A 19,065-nucleotide genomic window follows, 5' to 3' on the forward strand; every position below is an offset into this window, starting at 1 on the left:
GTTCCATCACAATCTGATTTGGAAACACCAACATTCTTGTATGGAAAAGCCTACAAAAATTAGTGGATAAGGCCCAGTCAGTCCATCATGGGAAAAGCCCCCCCAACATTGAGCTCATCCATACAGAGCGCTGTCGCAGAAAAGTAGCATCTGTTATCAAGGACCTCTCACAGTCCAGGCCATGCTCTCTTCTTGTTTCTGTAATCAGGAAGAAGACATAAGAGCCTCAGGATCCACACTACCAGGTTCAGGAACAGTTATAACCTACAATTATCATACTCCTGAACCAAAGGGGATAACTTCACTGACTCCATCACTGAACTGTATTCACAATCAGTGGACTCACTTTCAAGGACTCTTCATCTCGTGTTCTTGATATTTATTGCTTTTTTATGTATTATTACTTTTTTTCTTTCTTCTTATATTTGTTCAGTTTGTTGTTTTTTTACACATTGGTTGTTTGTCCATCCTGTTAGGTGTAGTCTTTCACAGATTCTATTGTGTTTCTTGCACTTACTGTGATTGCCTGCAAGAAAATTAATCTCAGGGTTGTATATGATGATGTTCTGTTGAGACTTTATAAAGTACTCTATATCCACTCTATCGAGGCCTTACTTGGAGTACTGTGGGCAGTTTTGAGCCCCTTAGAAAGGATGTACTGAAACTGGAGGGGGTTCAAAGGAGATTCACAAAAATGATTGCAGGGTTGAAAGGCTTGTCATATGAAGAGCATCAATGGCTCTGGGCCTGTATTCACTGGAATTCAGAAGAATAAGGGGTGACTCATTGAAAACTATTCAATGGTGAAAGGCCTTGATAGAGTGGATATGGAGAGGATATTTTCTATGGTGGGAGAGTCAAAGACCAGAGGACACAGCCTCAGAATATAGGGGCATCCTTTTAGAATGGACGTGAGAAATTTTTTTAGCCAGAGAGTGGTGAGTCTGTGGAATATGTTTCCATAGGCAGCTCTGGAGGCCAAGTCTTTATGTATGTTTCAGGAGAATCAAGGTAGATTCTTGATAGGGTAGGGCATGAAGGGATACAAAGAGAAGGCTCGAGAGTGGGGCTGGGAGGAGAATTGGATCAGCCATGATGAAATGGTGGAGTAGACTCAATGGGCCTAATGGCCTAATTCTGCTCCTATATCAAGCTCTTTTGGTCTTGTATATGTATTTCAATTATAAATTTACTTTGAACTTTGAGCTTCTGTTTATATATAATCTGTGTAATTTCCCCCTTCAGCAGTCTGAGATATATTTCATTTAGAATTAGTGATTTATCCACTTTATAAAATGATAAAATCTTAATATTTCTTCTTCTACTATGTCTACCATCTGCTATTTTACACACATCCCCTGTAACTATATCGGCACAGCAACACACACAAAATGCAAAATGCCAGGCAGCATGAATGGAAAAGAGTAAACTGACTCTGTATCAGGACTGGAAAGGAAGAGGAGCAGTCAGAATAAGAAGGCGGGAGGAGGGGAGGAAGAGGTACAAGGTGGTAGGTGAAACCAGGAGAGGGGCAGCAGGTCCTTCCCTTATCCTTCTTGCTCTGACTTCTCTTTCTTTCCAGTCTTGATGAAGAGTCTCGGCCCGAAATGTGGACTTGTTAAGTGTCACGGGTTAATCTGTTCCATGCCTTACAATATTTAATATTAATGGACTTTAATTTGTTACTTACATGAGATTCATCTATAGATTTTATGCTCACCTTCAAAAGTTATCATCTGCTATGTATGTTATGTGTACTACTATGTTTTACACCCTGGTTTAAAGAAACATTGCTTCATTTCTATATACATTATATACATGTATATAGTTAAATATTAACCTTGACTTGACTGTTAACTCTTTTCCATAGCTGCTTTGGATTTCTAGCATCTGCAGATTTTCTCATGTTTGTGAACCATAACGTCATCTTTTGTGAAATAAAGTAATCTTTAGGAACCATATACATTCCTGAAATGCACACGCAGATTATCTTTTCGGTCCCCAATTAACCCTGTTCTTCTGGAAGTTACCCATTTCCCTTTTTTCGAAGACAGTTCTGTACCTTCAGGGTTCTGTTTCCCAGTAGTTTTTCACATGTTTTTTTCTTAATTTGAATTGAATTCCTGTAATCTCTATACCCTTCAGGCTTCTGCTGTATTATGATTTCCCATCAACCTTTAAACTTTATAATAATCTTCATACATTTTGTCACAGGAAAATCCCACACATTTCCTTTGTAGGACACGTTTACTTAAGTACCTCCATGTCTCCTGATTATTCCATCTTTCCAAATGAAGAGTTACACTGAGAGTTAATTGCAGGTAGCTTTTTCCCATCCTCTTTAGTTAAATTACTTCACATCATTGTATCGTTGGCCTTACCCAGTTTATAATCATTATTCCTAATTTATTTTTGACTTTGTGTAACTGACTAACTCAATGCCATAAATACCATCTCTCACTGATAACCAACCACCTGCTCAGCTTCATGACTTGAAACCATATCTGGAATTGCTTTCAGATCTTTTGTTTAGGACTTACTCCGTACTAGCTAATGAGACCAAAATATTATAAAGCTATTTAAAATCTGCTGTCAGCTTTCAATCAGCTGTTCTATTCCATCAAAATCACCTTCCAGTCTGTGAAAACACTCATTGTGTTTCTTTTTAACCTGCTGCCATTTTCAGCTAGTTTATCTTCACACAGAGAAGAAATTTAGTCTAAGTTCATACTGCCTTGTTGATATCTGTGTTCATATCAGTATTCGAACAGACACAAAAGTATTGTAAGTTATAGTTGTTAGGGTTTCCTCATGCATGCCTGTTAAGTCCTTTTGCTGCTAGTTTCACAGTGATCTAAAACAGGTGGTTTCGTCTTCATTGTTATCAGAAAGTTAAAGCAAAGTCATTTAAGGGTTAAGTTATGAAGCAAATCTTTTTATACAAATAGTAGTGAAATGTTGGAACTCACCCTTAGAAATTGGATTAAATTTTAATGACCACAAATGATAAATGCTTATTTGGAATATTGATTGAATATATACACCAGCTATGATATTATTGATAGAGGAAGTATTAGGGTTGAATGGCTTAGGCTTGAAATGGAAATCTAATTGCTTTGGCTCTGGCTAAGAGGCTGCATTCTTGCCTTGCCTTTAAATCAGATTTACATCCTTCTCCAGAGTTAAGAAACTTTTTCAAGATGTACAGACCCCATTACTAACTTACACCTACTTAATCAAGACCTTTCTGCATCTCCATAAAGTCAGGGACCCTGAAATTTGATCCTGAGAGGGTGCTGAAATTGAGATGAATGGAATAAAGTCTGGACCTGTTGAATTCTGTTGAAGATCCAATGAAGGGTGAATGGGTTTTAACAACCTCAAAGAATATCGTTAGTCTTAAACAGGTTCTAATTGGGATAAGGTGATACAGCAGGATAATATGTGCAGCAGATCAAACCCCTTGTCAGTGTGTGAATAGAGTAATTCAGATAAAACAAAATGCTTTATCATCACACACTGCTCTTGGTACAAATTTGATGGTAGCACAATTTTGAAAGTGCTGCCTCACAACACCAGAGAGCTGGATTCAATCCTGATCTCAGGTGTTGTTTGTGTGAAATTTGCACACTTACTTTGTGACCACATGAGTTTCCTTTGGGTTCTCCGGTTTCCTCCCACGCCCCCAAAATATCTGCATTGGTAGGTTAGTTAGCTGCTGTAAATTGTCCTTTGTGTGTAGGCAAGTAGAAGATTCTAAGAATAGTTAATGAGAATGCAGGAAGAATAAAATGGGATTAGTGTAGGATGTTGATGTATGTACCAACTCAGTGAGCCAAAGGGTCTGTTTTCATGCTGCATCTATGACTCTGTGAACTCGTTCTCAGAAAAGATGGTGCATTGGTTTACGGCTTTGGTTCAAATTGATGAAAATGTTGTTCCAGTCATACTAGAAGATAATGAAAAATCTAGGCTGAGTCTTCAGTATAGTACTGAGAAAGTACTGTACTGTTTGAAGTGACTCTTTTTGATGAAGCATTAAAATGAGGCTTCATCTGTCCTCATGACACCATCTTTAAACCAGCATGTGTAGAGGGAGGTGTCCTGGCCAGTATCGACTAACATCACTGTAAAGACTGTGTGAACATGTAGGATTTTGTCCAGTAGAAATTCATTGTTTCATTTTTCTCCAGTGCAAAATGATCTAATTTTGTTATATAGGCAGAGGGAAATTGATCATAACAACCATAATACAAATATTTTCTGAAATTCAATGCACCTTTCTCTCAAGGATAAATCATTATTTGGTTCTAAATGTTTATAGTCTGACATATACGAAACTCAAACAATAATCTTCTTTATTGCAAGTATTTCATCAGATCATGGGGAGATCTTATGAGATGTCTCTCTCTACCTCAGCCTTTTGAGATAAAATTATTAGTGCTGAGAATCTGCTGCTTGTGAAATTAATCTGCAAGAGTGACATTAGAAAAGCTGCACTGAAATTTAAAATAATAAATGTTTGTCATAGCATTATTATGTGGAATATTGTTCCTCAGATATTAAATGTAAATTTCTATTCACACACCAGCAATTCTATTTTTAGTTCCAATCTCTTTGAGTTTTATACAGTTCTGAGTTTTGACGTGCTCCTCTTGTGTTCTTAATTTGATATTTCATCATTTTGTTTCTTTGGCCCTGAGTCCATCACCTAGGATTTAAAGTTGTCAAACATTTTCTAAAATATCTGCAGGTAATTGTGTCCTCTAGGTAGATGCCATTTTGGGAAGTTATAAAGAGGACACACTAATTTTATTCACTTGTGTCTGACAGTGAAATGAAAGTTTAACCCTTTGGCTGGCTGGAACGTTGGGCTGCAAGTTGTCCAAGAGCTTAGATTGGAATGGCAGGGCTATAAATACTAAGTTAAAAAGAAAATGGAATAAACTGGAGGCACAATTGCAGTGGGAGATGTTGAGCGAGATTTTAAAGGAAGACATAAGGGCATAAAATATTGACAGTATTTTGTAGATAGTAGGTGAACGTAAAGAAGAAATAACCTCAGGATGTCTTGAAGTGTTTTGTGGCAAAAGAGGTTAGGAATATATGAATAAGGAGCTGGACTAAATTACTTAATCACTCAAGCATGTTCACCTATTCAGACTATCACTTAACTCCATAACATATCTTCTCCCCAAGTGTCATTGATTTAAAAGAATTTCTCAGTTTCACCACTATTCTCAAAGGAAAAGAAGAGGACTGAAGAGCTCTGATGTGATACCCTAACAATGGAACCATTCAGCTCCACTAAAATCATGCTGCATTGTTATTTGCAATACTGTATATGTGGCCTAGTGATGGCAGAAGTATGCAAAACGTGGCAGTCAACTAGGCCACAAAATCTGTGTCAAAAACATTACCACTTTAGCTAGAAGGTGTGGAGATAGAAAACGAGTTACTCAATTTTAATGGCTTTGTTGGCCACTCTTCAGCTCTTTGTGAATACTTAATAGAGATTGTGAACCTTAATGACAGTGGTTAGTGGAATTAGTCTGCAGTGGTGCTTGATGGTTAGTATAGATTCAGTGGGCCAAAGAGTATGACTCCAATATCACTTTTGAATTTTCCTGTGCAGTGCTGTGCCCAGAGTGACATTAAGATGTTCCTAGTTGATGTGAAGTTCTCACAGTTGTCAGCATCTCATCTTTTGTCTTGGAGACCAATGTCAGAATCTCTTTCAAGAAGGGTACACATGTGCCAGCCAACTGGCGGGAGTTGCTCTCACTCGTTCACTGTGGCAGTTTGAGGTTCCAGCCTGTTTCAAAAGGGTGAAAGTCATACCAGTGCCCAAGAAGAACTGGGTCAGCTTCCTCAAAGACTATCATCCAGTATCATCCAGTAGCACTTATATCTACTGTAATGAAGTTCTTTAGGAGGTTGGTCATGGCTAGAATCAATTCCTGCCTAAGCAAGGACCTGGACCCTCTGCAATTTTCCTATCCCTGCTATAGGTCTACGATATATGCAATCTCATCGGACCTTCACATGCCTTGGATCACCTGGACAATAATAGCCTACCTTATTGATTACAGCTCAGTGTTCAACACAATCCTACCCTCATTTATAATCAACAAGCTCCAAAATCCTGGCCCCTGTACCTCTCTCTACAACCGGATCCTTGACTTGCTCATTGGACGACTACGGTGAGTGCAGATCAGAAATAATAGCTTCTTCTCACTGATAATCAACATTGGCGCACCTCAAGGATGTGTGCTTAGCCCACTGCTCTACTCCCTCTATACCTATGATTGTGTGGCTGGGCACAGCTCAGACAGCATCTACAAATTTGCGAACGAGCAACTATTATTAGCAGAATTTCAGATGGTGTCAAGGAGGCATACAGGAGAGAGATAAATCAGCAGGTCACAATAACTTTGCACTAAATATCAGTAAGACCAGGGAATTTGGTTGTGCATTCAGGAAGGGGAAGTTGAGGGAACAAACACATTAAGGGATCAGCAGTGGAAAGGGCAAGCAATTACAAGTTCCGGGGTGTAAACGCCTTAAGGATCTGTAATGGGGCTAACATATTGAATAAATTACAAAGAAGGTACGTAAGTGGCTATATTTCATTAGGAGCTAGTGGAGACTTGGTATGTCACCAAAGACGCTTGCACATTTCTGTAGCTGTACCTTGGAGACCATTCTAACTGTTTGCAAAACCATCTGGTATGGAGAGACCACTGCACAGGATCAGAGAAAGCTGCAGTAGGTTGTAAACTCAGCCAGCTCCTTCATGGGTACTAGCCTCCCCAGCATTGCAGACACTTTCAAAGGGCAATGTCGCAAAAAGGTGGCATCCATCATTGAGGATTCCTGTACCTAGAACATGCCGTCTTCTTATTGCTACCATCAAGGATAGAGTACAAGAACCTGAAGACACACACTCAATGTATCAGGAACAGCTTCTGCTCTGGCATCAGATTTCTGAATGGACAATGAATCCATGAACACAACCTCACACATTTTTTCTCTTTTTGCACTGCTTATTTAGTTTTTTTACATATACTTACTGTAATTTTTAGTTTTTTATTATGTGTTGCAATGTACTGCTTCTACAAAACAACATATTTCAAGACATATACTAGGAATATTAAACCTGATTCTGATTCCATCAGGTGTAATCTCTGTGACTTCTCTTAAAGAAAAATAATGCTATGTATACAATACTCTTCCAGATCTCAGGACGCTTTCCTACGTAATGCTGAATGATGCATAAGTTTCCTGCCAGAATTTTGGAAGAACCTGGATAAGTCAGTGGAAAACATAACTCACAGGAAGTGTTCCCTTCAGCAGCTGTGGGAGGGAAGGATCATGGAGTCCTTGCTCAGCTATACAGAGGCACACTGACAGGAGGTTGCCAAGTAGTTATCCGTGAGGATACATGTACTAGGAATACCTGCACATTTATGGAAACCTGCCATGCATCATGCCAAATTGATAAAGTTGCCTTTCCTGGGTTATTGAGTTATTTTGACCATCCAAATGCATTAGTGAACAGTCAACTGTAGAATGTAATAGAGATCAACAGTTGCCACCTCTGATGGTCCTAAAGTGAGAAAGCTGTTGGTAATCATACCATTGTCTTCCATTGGAAAAGTAGCCCAAGCAAAAGTGTGAGGCTTAATTTGAGTCAGTGTTGCACACCATTTCAATAGGTACATTTAATGTCAGAGAAATGCATACAATATACATCCAGAATTTTTGTTTTGGAAACAGGCTTTTCAGACCAACTTATCTGTGTTGATCAAGATAAGCTTGTCCACACTTGAGCAATACGTACCCTTCTAAGCCTTTGCTGTCCATGAACTTGAAGTTGGAGAATGTTGTAGTTATTATTGAAGACAGGAAATGAAGATTAAGTCTGGACTTTTCAGATGATTTATTTCTGAGGTAAAGCCTGTGTATTTTGTTAGTAAACCTGTTCTATTAGTGAAACATGGTTGCAGGGGGGGGTGTGATTGGCAACTAAATATTCCTGGATTTCATTGCTTCAGGTGTGATAGAATCGAAGGAGCAAGAGGGGGAGGTGTTGCATTGCTTGTCAGAGAAAATGTTACAGTGGTGCTTTGGCAGGATAGATTAGAGGGCTTGTCTAGGGAGGCTATTTGAATGGAATTGAGGAATGGGAAAGGTGTAGTAACACTTATAGGAGAGTATTATAGTCCAAATAATGGGTTGTAAGAATTGGAGAAGCAAATTTGTAAGGAGATAGCAGATATTTGTAGTAAGCACGTTTGTGATTGTGGGAGATCTTATTTTTCCACACTAGACTGGGAAGCCCACTCTATAAAAGGGCTGGATGGTTTGGAGTTTGTAAAATGTGTGCAGGATAGTTTTTTGCAACAATACATAGAGGTACCAACTAGAGAAGGGGCAGTTTTGGATCTCCTGTTAGGGAATGAGATAGGTCAGGTGACGGAGGTATGTGTTGGGGAGCACTTCGGGTCCAGTGATCACAATGCCATTAGTTTCAATATAATTATGGAGAAGGATAGGACTGCACCCAGGGTTGAGATTTTTGATTGGAGAAAGGCTAACTTTGAGGAGATGTGAAAGGATTTAGAAGGAGTGGATTGGGACAATTTGTTTTATGGGAAGGATGTAATAGAGAAATGGAGGTCATTTAAAGGTGAAATTTTGAGGGTACAGAATCTTTAAGTTTCTGTTAGGTTGAAAGGAAAGGTTAAAAGTTTGAGAGAGCTATGGTTTTCAAGGGATATTGGAAACTTGGTTCAGAAAAGGCGAGAGATCTACAATAAATGTAGGCAGCATGGAGAAAAATGAGGTGCTCGAGGAATATAAAGAATGTTAAAAGAATCTTAAGAAAGAAATTAGAAAAGTTAAAGAAGATACGAGGTTGCTTTGGCAAGTAAGGTGAAAATAAATCCAAAGGGTGTCTACAGTTATATTAATAGCAGAAGGATAGGGAGGGATAAAATTGATCCCTTAGAGAATCAGAGTGGACAGCTATGTGTGGAACCAAAAGAGATGGGGGAGATTTTGAACAATTTCTTCGGTATTCACTAAGGAGAAGGATATTGAATTGTGTAAGGTAAGGGAAACAAGTAGGGTAGTTATGGAATCTATGATAATTAAAGAGGAGGAAGTACTGGTGCTTTTAAAGAATATAAAAGTGGATAAGTCTCCAGGTCCTGACAGGATATTCCCTAGGACCTTGAGGGAAGTTAGTGTAGAAATAGCAGGGGCTCTGACAGAAATATTTCAAATGTCATTAGACATGGGGATGGAGCCGGAGGATTGGCGTATTGCTCATGTGGTTCCATTGTCTAAAAAGGGTTTAAGAGTAAACCTAGCAATTATCGGCCTGTAAGTTTGATGTCAGTGGTGGGTAAATTAGTCGAGACTATTCTTAGAGATGGTATATATAATTATCTGGATAGACAGGGTCTGATTAGCAACAGTCAACATAGATTTGTGTGTGGAAGGTCATGTTTGACAAATCATTGAATTTTTTGAAGAGGTTACTAGGAAAGTTGACGAGGGTAAAGCAGTGGATGTTGTCTATATGGACTTCAGTAAGGCCTTTGACAAGGTTCCACATGGAAAGTTGTTTAGGAAGGTTCAATCGTTAGGTGTTAATATTTAAGTAGTAAAATGGATTCAACAGTGACTGGATGGGAGATGCCAGAGAGTAGTGGTGGATAACTGTCAGGTTGGAGGCCGGTGACTAGTGGTGTGCCTCAGGGATATGTACTGGGTCCAATGTTGTTTGTCATATACATTAATAATCTGGATGATGGGGTGCTAAATTGGATTAGCAAGTATGCAGATGATACTAAGATAGATGGTACTGTGGATAATGAAGTAGGTTTTCAAAGCTTGCAGAGAGATTTAGGCCAGTTGGAAGAGTGGGCTGAAAGATGGCAGATGGAGTTTAATGCTGATAAGTGTGAGGTGCTACATTTTGGTAGGACTAATCAAAATAGGACATACATGGTAAATGTTGGGGCATTGAGGAATGCAGTAGAACAGAGTGACCTAGGGATAATGGTGCATAGTTCCCTGAAGGTGGAATCTCATGTGAATCGGGTGGTGAAGAAAGCTTATGGTATGCTGCCCTTTATAAATCAGAGCTTTGAGTATAGGAGTCAGGATGTAATGTTAAAATTGTACAAGGCATTGGTGAGGCCAAATTTGGAGTATTGTGTACAGTTCTGGTCACCGAATTATAGGACAGATGTCAACAAATTAGAGAACAGAGGAGATTTACTGGAATGTTACCTGGGTTTCAGCATCTAGGTTATAGAGAAAGGTTGAACAAGTTAGGTCTTTATTCTTTGGAGCGTAGAAGGTTGAGGGGGGACTTGATAGAGGTATTTAAAATTATGAAGGGGATAGATAGAGTTGATGTGGATAGGCTTTTTCCATTGAGAGTAGGGGCGATTCAAACAAGAGGACATGAGTTGAGAGTTAAGGGGCAAAAGTTTAGGGGTAACACGAAGGGAAACTTCTTTACTCAGAGAGTGAGAGCTGTGTGGAACGAGCTTCCAGTAGAAATGGTAGAGGCAAGTTTGATATTTTCAGTTTAAAAAAAAATTGGTTAGGTATATGGACAGGAAAAGAATCGAGGGTTATGGGCTGAGTGCAGGTCGGTGGGACTAGGTGAGAGTAAGCGTTCAGCATGGACTAGATGGGCCGAGATGGCCTGTTTCCGTGCTGTAATTGTAAAATGGTTATAAGCCAGACCTTCTGCTTTCTAATCAATGACATTGCAAATCTCACTTCAGATCAATTCTGACCTATGGGATTCATTTGGCATTGTTTTATAGATGGAAGTACAAACAGAAATTCAGCTGACACAAACACAGTGAATGCTGTAAATATTCACTAGGCCAGGCAGCATCTGCAGAAGGTGTAAAGTTTATGTTTATTTCTAGACCTGAAGCATTAATTCTGCTTCTCTGTTCAAAGAAGCTGCCTGACCTGCTGATTGTTACTGTCTCAATATCTCAGCATATGTCAGTTTTGATTCTATTTTCCACTCTTTGATTTCCTTTTGCCATTAAGACATTTAGAATTGCTCCACTCTGAGTTTTTGTTATTTTTTTCTGGGGAGAAGAACTTATTTCATCTTTGCTGATAGCTGTAGCCTCTCCTCAAAAAATTAAAAGCTTAAGTGTTCATACACACACAGACAGACAATATAATCCATTCTGATACTTAAGTGAATGCTGTTTTGTCTTTTAATTGAGACATTAGATCAAGACCTACCTTTCAGGAGCATGTAAACATCTCCACATAATAATTCAAAGTGCTCCTTCAACATTAACTGGTTCTCTGTCAGCAGATGCTATCTGACCTGTTAAATGTTTCCATCATTTTGAGAATAACATCAGCAAGTTTGCTGATGATACTAAACTGGGTGGCAGTGTGACATGTGATGAGGATGTTAGGAGAATTCCGGGTGATTTCGATAGGCTGAGTGAGTGGGCAGATAATTGGCAGCTGACGTTTAATGTGAATAAGTATGAGGTTATCCAATTTGGGAGTAAGAACAGGAAGGCTGATTATTATCTGAACGGTGTAGAGTTACTAAGGGAGAAATACAATGAGATCCAGGAGTCCTTGTTCATCAGTCACTGAAGGTGAATGAGCAAGTGCAGCAAGCAGTGAAGAAGGCTAATGCAATGTTGGCTTTTATTACAAAGGGAATTGAGTACAAGAGCAAGGAAATCCTTTTGCATTTGTACAGGGTCCTGGTGAGACTGTAGTGGTGTGCTACACGCAGCGCTAAAATTACGACACGGAGTCGGTAACTGCAGTCGAAGGAAAAAACTTTATTCGAAAACTTCAGCCTCACTTTTAAGCCTCTGTCAACCGGCCCCCCATGGCGCAGAGGCTCCAAAGCTCTGTGCTCGCAAACCCCCGTAGGCTATCTAATTGTGAGTCGGTTCGGATACGCTAGGAAATGGGTCGCCACAAGACCACACCTGGAGTATTGTGTACAGTTTTGGTCTCCAAGGTTAAGGAAGGACATCCTGGCTATAGAGGAAGTGCAGCGTAGGTTCATGAGGTTAATTCCTGGGATGTCAGGACTGTCTTACGCAGAGAGTTTGGAGAGACTGGGCTTGTACATGCTGGAATTAAGGAGATTGAGAGGGGATCTGATTGCAATTTATAAGATTATTAAGGAATTGGTCAAAATAGAGGCAGGAAATATGTTCCAGATGCTGGGAGAGTCCAGTACCAGAGGCCATGGTTTGAGAATAAGGGGTAGGTCATTTAGGACAGAGTTAAGGAAAAACTTCTTCTCCCAGAGAGTTGTGGGGGTCTGGAATGCACTGCCTCGGAAAGCAGTGGAGGCCAATTCTCTGGATGCTTTCAAGAAGGAGCTAGATAGGTATCTTATGGATAGGGGAATCAAGGGATATGGAGACAAGGCAGGAACTGGGTATTGATAGTAGATGATCAGCCATGATCTCAGAATGGCGGTACAGGCTCGAAGTGCCGAATGGTCTACTTCTGCATCTATTGTCTATTGTCTATTGTCATTTTCTGTTTTAGCTTCAGCTATAGAGTTTTTTGGAGCTTTTGTTTGCCTTTCCATTTAAAACAATGTTAAATGACAATCAATAGCATAACGTAAAATATCACAAATAGTTTATCAGGTCATTCACTTATTTATTTTAGAATAATATAAGAACACTCTACATAAAATTGAAATCTCACAAGTAGTTGAAATTTCCACTATTTCCCCCCTCTCCTTTACATTTTACATAATAACAAATGTTGCTATTTAATCTGTCCCTACAGTTTCCAGACAGTGCTTTCCATACAAATATTTGCTTCATCTTTTCCTAGTACTGTACTTTTCACAGCTACTTTAAGTATACAGTAATCCACTGGAAGAACATTTCATCTTTTATTAGAACCTCTTATTATCCTAAATCTAACCTACTTTCTGCAACAAAAAAAAAACAATTTCCAGTCTGCCTACATAACCGGAGTCTGATTTCCTCACACCACTCTACTAATCTCTTTAATAATCAACTGGTAATTGGTTTATTGTCACATGTACCGAGACCAATCATTCCATTTCATAAGTACATCAGGGTAGTACAAAAGGAAAACAAGAATAGAAAACAGAGAATAGTGTTAGATTAACAGAGAAAATGTAGTCCAGGTAGACAAATTAAAGGCTTACACTCAGTGGCCAGTCTATTACATACCTTGCAAGCAGAACTAGTGCTCGAGCTGCCGTGTGGCCTCCTGTATATCAGTGAGACCTGACTTAGATAGGGAGATGGCTTCACTGAACACCCATGCTCTGTCTGCTATAAAAAGCGGAATATCACGGTTCCTACCTGTTTAAATTCTACTTCACATTCCTATTCTGGTATGTCAGTCCATGGCCTCTTCTACTGCCATAATGAGGCCACACTCTGGTTAGAGGAGCAACACCTTGTATTCCATTTAGGTAGTCTCCTGCCTGATGGCATAAACATCAGTTTCTTGAACTTCCGGTAATTGATCCCCCTTCCCCCACCTTCACCATTCCCCATTCCCCTCTCTCACCTTGTCTCATTATCTGTCCATCATCTCTCTCTGGTGTTCCTCCCTCTTTCTTATATGATCTTCCACCTTCTGCTATTAGATACCCCTTTTTGAACCCTATCTCTTTTACCAATCAACTTACCAGTTCCTTACTTTATATTTCCCTCTCTCCTGGTTAAACCTATCACCTACCACCTGGTGGTACTTCCACCCCTCCCCCCCCATCTTGTTACTCTGACTTCTCATCTTTTTTTCCAGTCCTGATGAAGGGTCTTAGCCCAAAAGATGCTGCCTGGCCTGTTGATATCATCCAGCATTTTGTGTGTGTCACTTGGATTTCTAGCATCTGCAGATTCCTCTATTAGATACTCCCTGGTCTTCTGCTGCTGTAGCCCATCCACTTCACTGTTGTGCATTTAGAGGTGCTCCTCTGTACACCTTCATGTCATCTTGATTTAGTCTGGCCACTCTCCTCTGATCTCTCAGATAAGCAAGCCATTTTTGCTCAAAAAACTGCCACTTAGTGGATTTTTTTTTTTGTTTATTGCACAGTTCTTAGTAAACTCTAAAGACAGTTGTGCATGAAAATCCCAGAAGATCTGAGATACTCCAACCACCCTGTCTGGCATCAGCAATTGTTTATGGTCAATGTCACTTCAGTTACATTTCTTCGCCATTCTGATGTTTGATCTGAACAACAACTGAATCTCTTGACTATGTCTGCATAGTTGTTGTCCCACGATTGGGTGATTGGAGCAGGTGTACCAAAAAAGTGGCCCCTGAGTGTACTTGCCGCTTTATTGCAGATGTCCAACTGTGCTGGCAAAGTAAGTATAATGACAGACCAAGAACCATTCAGTGGTTTGTTTTAAGGAGTATACCATGTACTAGTTCTTTCAAATGCTCCTTTCAGTTTAATGGATAATACTCATCAGGTCAGGCCACATCTGTGGGGAGTGAACAGGGTTGGTGACCTTTCATCAGCATTGGGAAAAGTGAGAACTGAAGCAAGTTGCTGGGTTGACATCCTGGAACTTGTTTCGTAACAGCATTGTGGGTATACCCATACCTCAAGGGCAGCAGCATTTTCAGAAAGCAGCACAACACCAATTTCTCAAGGCTCAAGGGCTAGTAAGGATGGCAATTAAATACTGGTTCAACCTGCAAAGCCCACAGAGTGAGTGAGTGAGTGAGTGAGTGAGTGAGTGTGTGTGTGTGTGTGTGTGTGTGTGTGTGTGTGTGTGTTTGTGTATGTGTGTGTGTGTGTATATATATAAAGTTTTAAGCTGTGAAGAATCAAGAAGAGTGTGAAGGGAAGATCTTCTCCAGGGTGGGGAACAGGCAAGATTGAATCGAATGATGTCAGCAATGTACTCGAAGATAAGAATTTTAAACAGAGGCACAAGTAGGCCACCCAACCCCTCAAGCCTGGTCCTTCATTTATTATAATTATGGCTGATGTGCGCCAGACATCATGTCTGCTTCCATGCCAGTTCTCCATAGCCCTTGATTCCCTGATACTTCAAAAATGTATCTATTTCTTCTGTAGGTACCTCCTCTACTTTCTAGCTTTCCCACCTTACCAGTTTCTGTTTCCAGTTTAAGGTAATGTATTTGCTTTTCATAATGTGGTTTCCACTATATCAGAGAAAATTCCTCCATTTTCAGTCTGTAAGGGTGATCCAGAGCTTCCACTTGCTTGTTGTTTTCATTTTCATCCCACTTGCATTCTGAGTGATATGCTGTTTCAGTGAAGCTCAATGTAAACTCCAGTACATCTCATCGTCAGATTGACCATTGCAAGAGCTGACACTGAATTCAACAGTTGCAGATCATTAGTTGTGCTAGTTTGTACTTCTTATCTCTAGCTTGCAGGATTTTTCATTCTTTCTCTCTCCCTCTTCTTCTCCTTCTCCCCTCCCCCTCTCCCCATACTCCTCTCCCTCCTTCTCTCTCTTCCTAACCCCATCTGAAACATTCCAAGAGGACTTTTGCCTTATTGCAATTTTGAACCAATCCAATTAAAAATCACAAATTGCTTTTCATATAACTGTGTCAAAATTACAGCCACTCCTCAACCATCTCAATTAGTCTGCTGTTGTCAATATGGTTCACCACACTGTCTGCCTTCAGCACACCTCCACTATCATCTGCCTCTGATAACTTGTCTTTGGCTGTTTCCATTGAATATTGGCTTTCCCACTTCTGGTCCTTGACCACAGCAATTTATTTTTGGTTCCACAGGTATATTAATGAACCACCATCACAATCATTTCTTGTTTCTAATGTAACGACAATAACAGCACAGCGATATTGACAGCTCTAGTGCTTTACAATGCTGAGGAATGTTGTCATTAATTCAAACTTCGCAGTTATAAAGCACCTTTCGTGATCACAAGTCATCCTAGATAACTTTACAATAATGAAGCCCTGTTTTTGAAGAGGGGTCACTGTTGTAATATAGGAAAAACAGCAGCTATTTACATACAGCTACTTTCACAAGGTGCAGTGTGATAACATGAAGGAAATCTACTTTTAGAAATGTTTGCATCCCGTTTGCATTCATTTGAGAGCTCAAAGTGGAGTTCATCTCACACTATAAACTCAGAAAATAAACTGCAAAGTTCACAAATGCACTCCAACATAAAGTTAGGTTCAAAGTTTTCTAAGTAAATTCTCATCATGTATTTTGTGAATAAAGCCTTTCACATAGTTGATTAAGAAAGTTGGGGAGGGGGTTGATGCTGGAGAACTTATTGCTGTCTTTGGTTGCCGCAAAGTAGCTGTGTTCTCATCTTACTTTCATTGACAAGTTCCATGGAGCTCAAGGAACCCAGTTACAGTTCAAAGCAATTGTTGATGTCAGTCAGTATGAGTTATAAACATATAGCGACAAGGCTTTTGATCTTTAAATAGAGATTGCTTGGTGAACATTGTCTTGGAAGGATGAGTGATAACTGGCCAGAGACAGTTTAGCACACCGGAGTTAAATGCAGAAATAAGACCATAACATTTAGAAGCAGAATTAGGCCATTTGACCCATCAAGTCTGCTCCACCATTTCATCATGGCTGATCCAATTTTCCTATCAACCCAAATCTTCTGCCTTCTCCCTGTATCCATACATATTCTGACCAATCAAGAATCTATCAATCTCTGTCTTAAATATACATAAACACTTAACCTTCACAGCTGCCTGTGGCAAAAAAATTCCACAGATTCACCACTCTCTGACCAAAGAAATTCCTCCTCACCTCCATTCTAAAAGAACACCCTTTATTTTGAGGCTGTGTCCTCTGGTCTTAGACACTCGCACCTTAGGAAACATCCTCTCCACATCCACTCTATCAAAGCCTTTCACTATTCAATTGGTTTCAATGAGGTCAACCCTTATTCTTCTGAATTCCAGTGAATACAGGCTCAGAGCCATCAAATGCTCTTCATATGACAAGCCATTCAATCCTGGAATCATTTTCGTGAACTTCCTTTGAACCTCTCTAGTTTCAGCACATCCTTTCTAAGGGGCCCAAATCTGCCCACAATGCTCCAAGTAAGGCCTCACTAGTGCTTTATAAAATCTCAACGTTACATCCTTACTTTTGTATTCTAGTCCTCTTAAAATGAATGCTAACATTGCATTTGCCCTCCTCACCACTGTCTCAACCTGCAAATTAACCTTCGGGGAATCCTACACAAGTCCCTTTACACCTCAGTTTTTTGTATTTTCTCTCCATTTAGAAAATAGTTAGCCCTTTAATTTCTTCTACCAAAGTGCATGACCATCCACTTCCATATACTGTATTCCATCTGTTACTTCTTTGTCCATTCTCCTAAGCTGTCTGTCTTATTATAGCCTCTCTACTTACTCAAAATGTCCTGCCCCTCCACCTATCTTCATATTGTCTGCATACTTCGCAACAAATCCATCACCAAATCATATAATGTAAAAACAATCAGTCCCAACATAGAACCCTGTGGAACACCACTGATCGCTAGCAGCCAGCCAGATGATGCTCCTTTTATTCCCACTGTTTGCCTGCTGCCAGTCAGACACTGATTTATCCATGCTTGAATCTTTACTGTAATACCACAGGCCCATAGCTTGATAAACAGCCTTGTGTGCGGCACCTTGTCAGAGGTTTTCTGAAAATCCAAGTACACCACATCAAGCGATTTCCCCTTTGTCTACCCTGCTTGTTATTTCTTCAAAGAATTCCAAGAGATTTGTCAGGCAAGATTTTCCTTTGAGGAAACCATGCTGACTTCAGCCTGATTTATCATGTGCCTCCAAGTACCCTGAGACCTTATCCATAATAATTGGCTCCAACAACTTCCCAGCCACTGAGGTCAGTCTAACTTGGCCTATAATTTCCTTTCTTCTGCCTCTCTCCCTTCTTGAAGAGTGGAGTGACATTTGTAATCTTCTGCTCTTACCTCATCCTCCCACTACTCTACCAGGGATAAGGTTCTTCTTGTTCTCACCCCACCAACATCTGCTGCGTCTGGCACATAATTCTCCAAAACCTCTGCCACCTCCAAAAGGATCCATTCACCCTTTCACCATTTCCATCCCGTCTCTCACCTTATTTCCTTGCCTACCCATCGCCTCCCTCTGGTGCTCATCCCCTCCGACTTTCCTTTCTTCAATGGCCTTAAGTTACAGAGAACAGCACTTAAGTTACAGAGAAAGGTTGAACAAGTTAGGTCTCTATTCATTGGAGCGTAGAAGGTTGAGGGGGGATTTGATCAAGGTATTTAAAATTTTGAGAGGGATAGATAGGGTTGACGTGAATAGGTTGTTTCCATTTAGAGTAGGGGAGATTCAAACGAGAGGACATGATTTGAGAGTTAGGGGGCAGAAGTTTAAGGGAAACACGAGGGGGTATTTCTTTACTCAGAGTGATAGCTGTGTGGAATGAGCTTCCTGTAGAAGTAGTAGAGGCCAGTTCAGTTGTGTCATTTAAGGTAAAATTGGATAGGTATATGGACAGGAAAGGAGTGGAGGGTTATGGTCTGAGTGCGGGTAGGTGGGACTAGGTGAGATTAAGAGTTTGGCATGGACTAGGAGGGCCGAGATGGCTTGTTTCCGTGCTGTGATTGTTACATGGTTATATGGCCTTCTGTCTCTTTCACCAATTAACTTCACAGTTCTTTACTTCATCTTTCCTCCTTCCAGCTTTCACCTATCACCTTGTGTTTTACTCTCTCCCCTCCCCTCATCTTTTAAATCTGCTCCTCAGCTTTTTCGCTCCTGCCCTGCTGAGTTCCTTCAGCATTTTGTGTGTTTTGTTTTGTAATTTTCAGACTTCTGGAACCATTCCAGAATCTAATGATTCTTGCAGCATCATCACTAATGCCTCCACAATCTCTTCAGGCACCTCTTTCAGAACCCTGGAGTGTGACTTACCTACCTTCAGACTTTTCAGTTTCCCAAGAACCTTCTATCTAATAATAGTAACTTCACACACTTCATGCCCCGACACCTGAA

At 40.1% G+C, this 19,065-nt stretch overlaps 1 protein-coding gene across 2 annotated transcripts in view; it reads left to right on the plus strand.

Moving 5' to 3' along the window:
• dgkh (diacylglycerol kinase, eta) overlaps positions 1-19,065 on the plus strand; it is a 503,605-nt gene that overhangs the window by 141,920 nt on the left and 342,620 nt on the right. The gene's annotated exons all lie outside the window — the stretch shown is intronic.

Source organism: Hypanus sabinus, chromosome 4 (genome assembly GCF_030144855.1).
Source record: "Hypanus sabinus isolate sHypSab1 chromosome 4, sHypSab1.hap1, whole genome shotgun sequence".
NCBI lineage: Eukaryota > Metazoa > Chordata > Chondrichthyes > Myliobatiformes > Dasyatidae > Hypanus > Hypanus sabinus.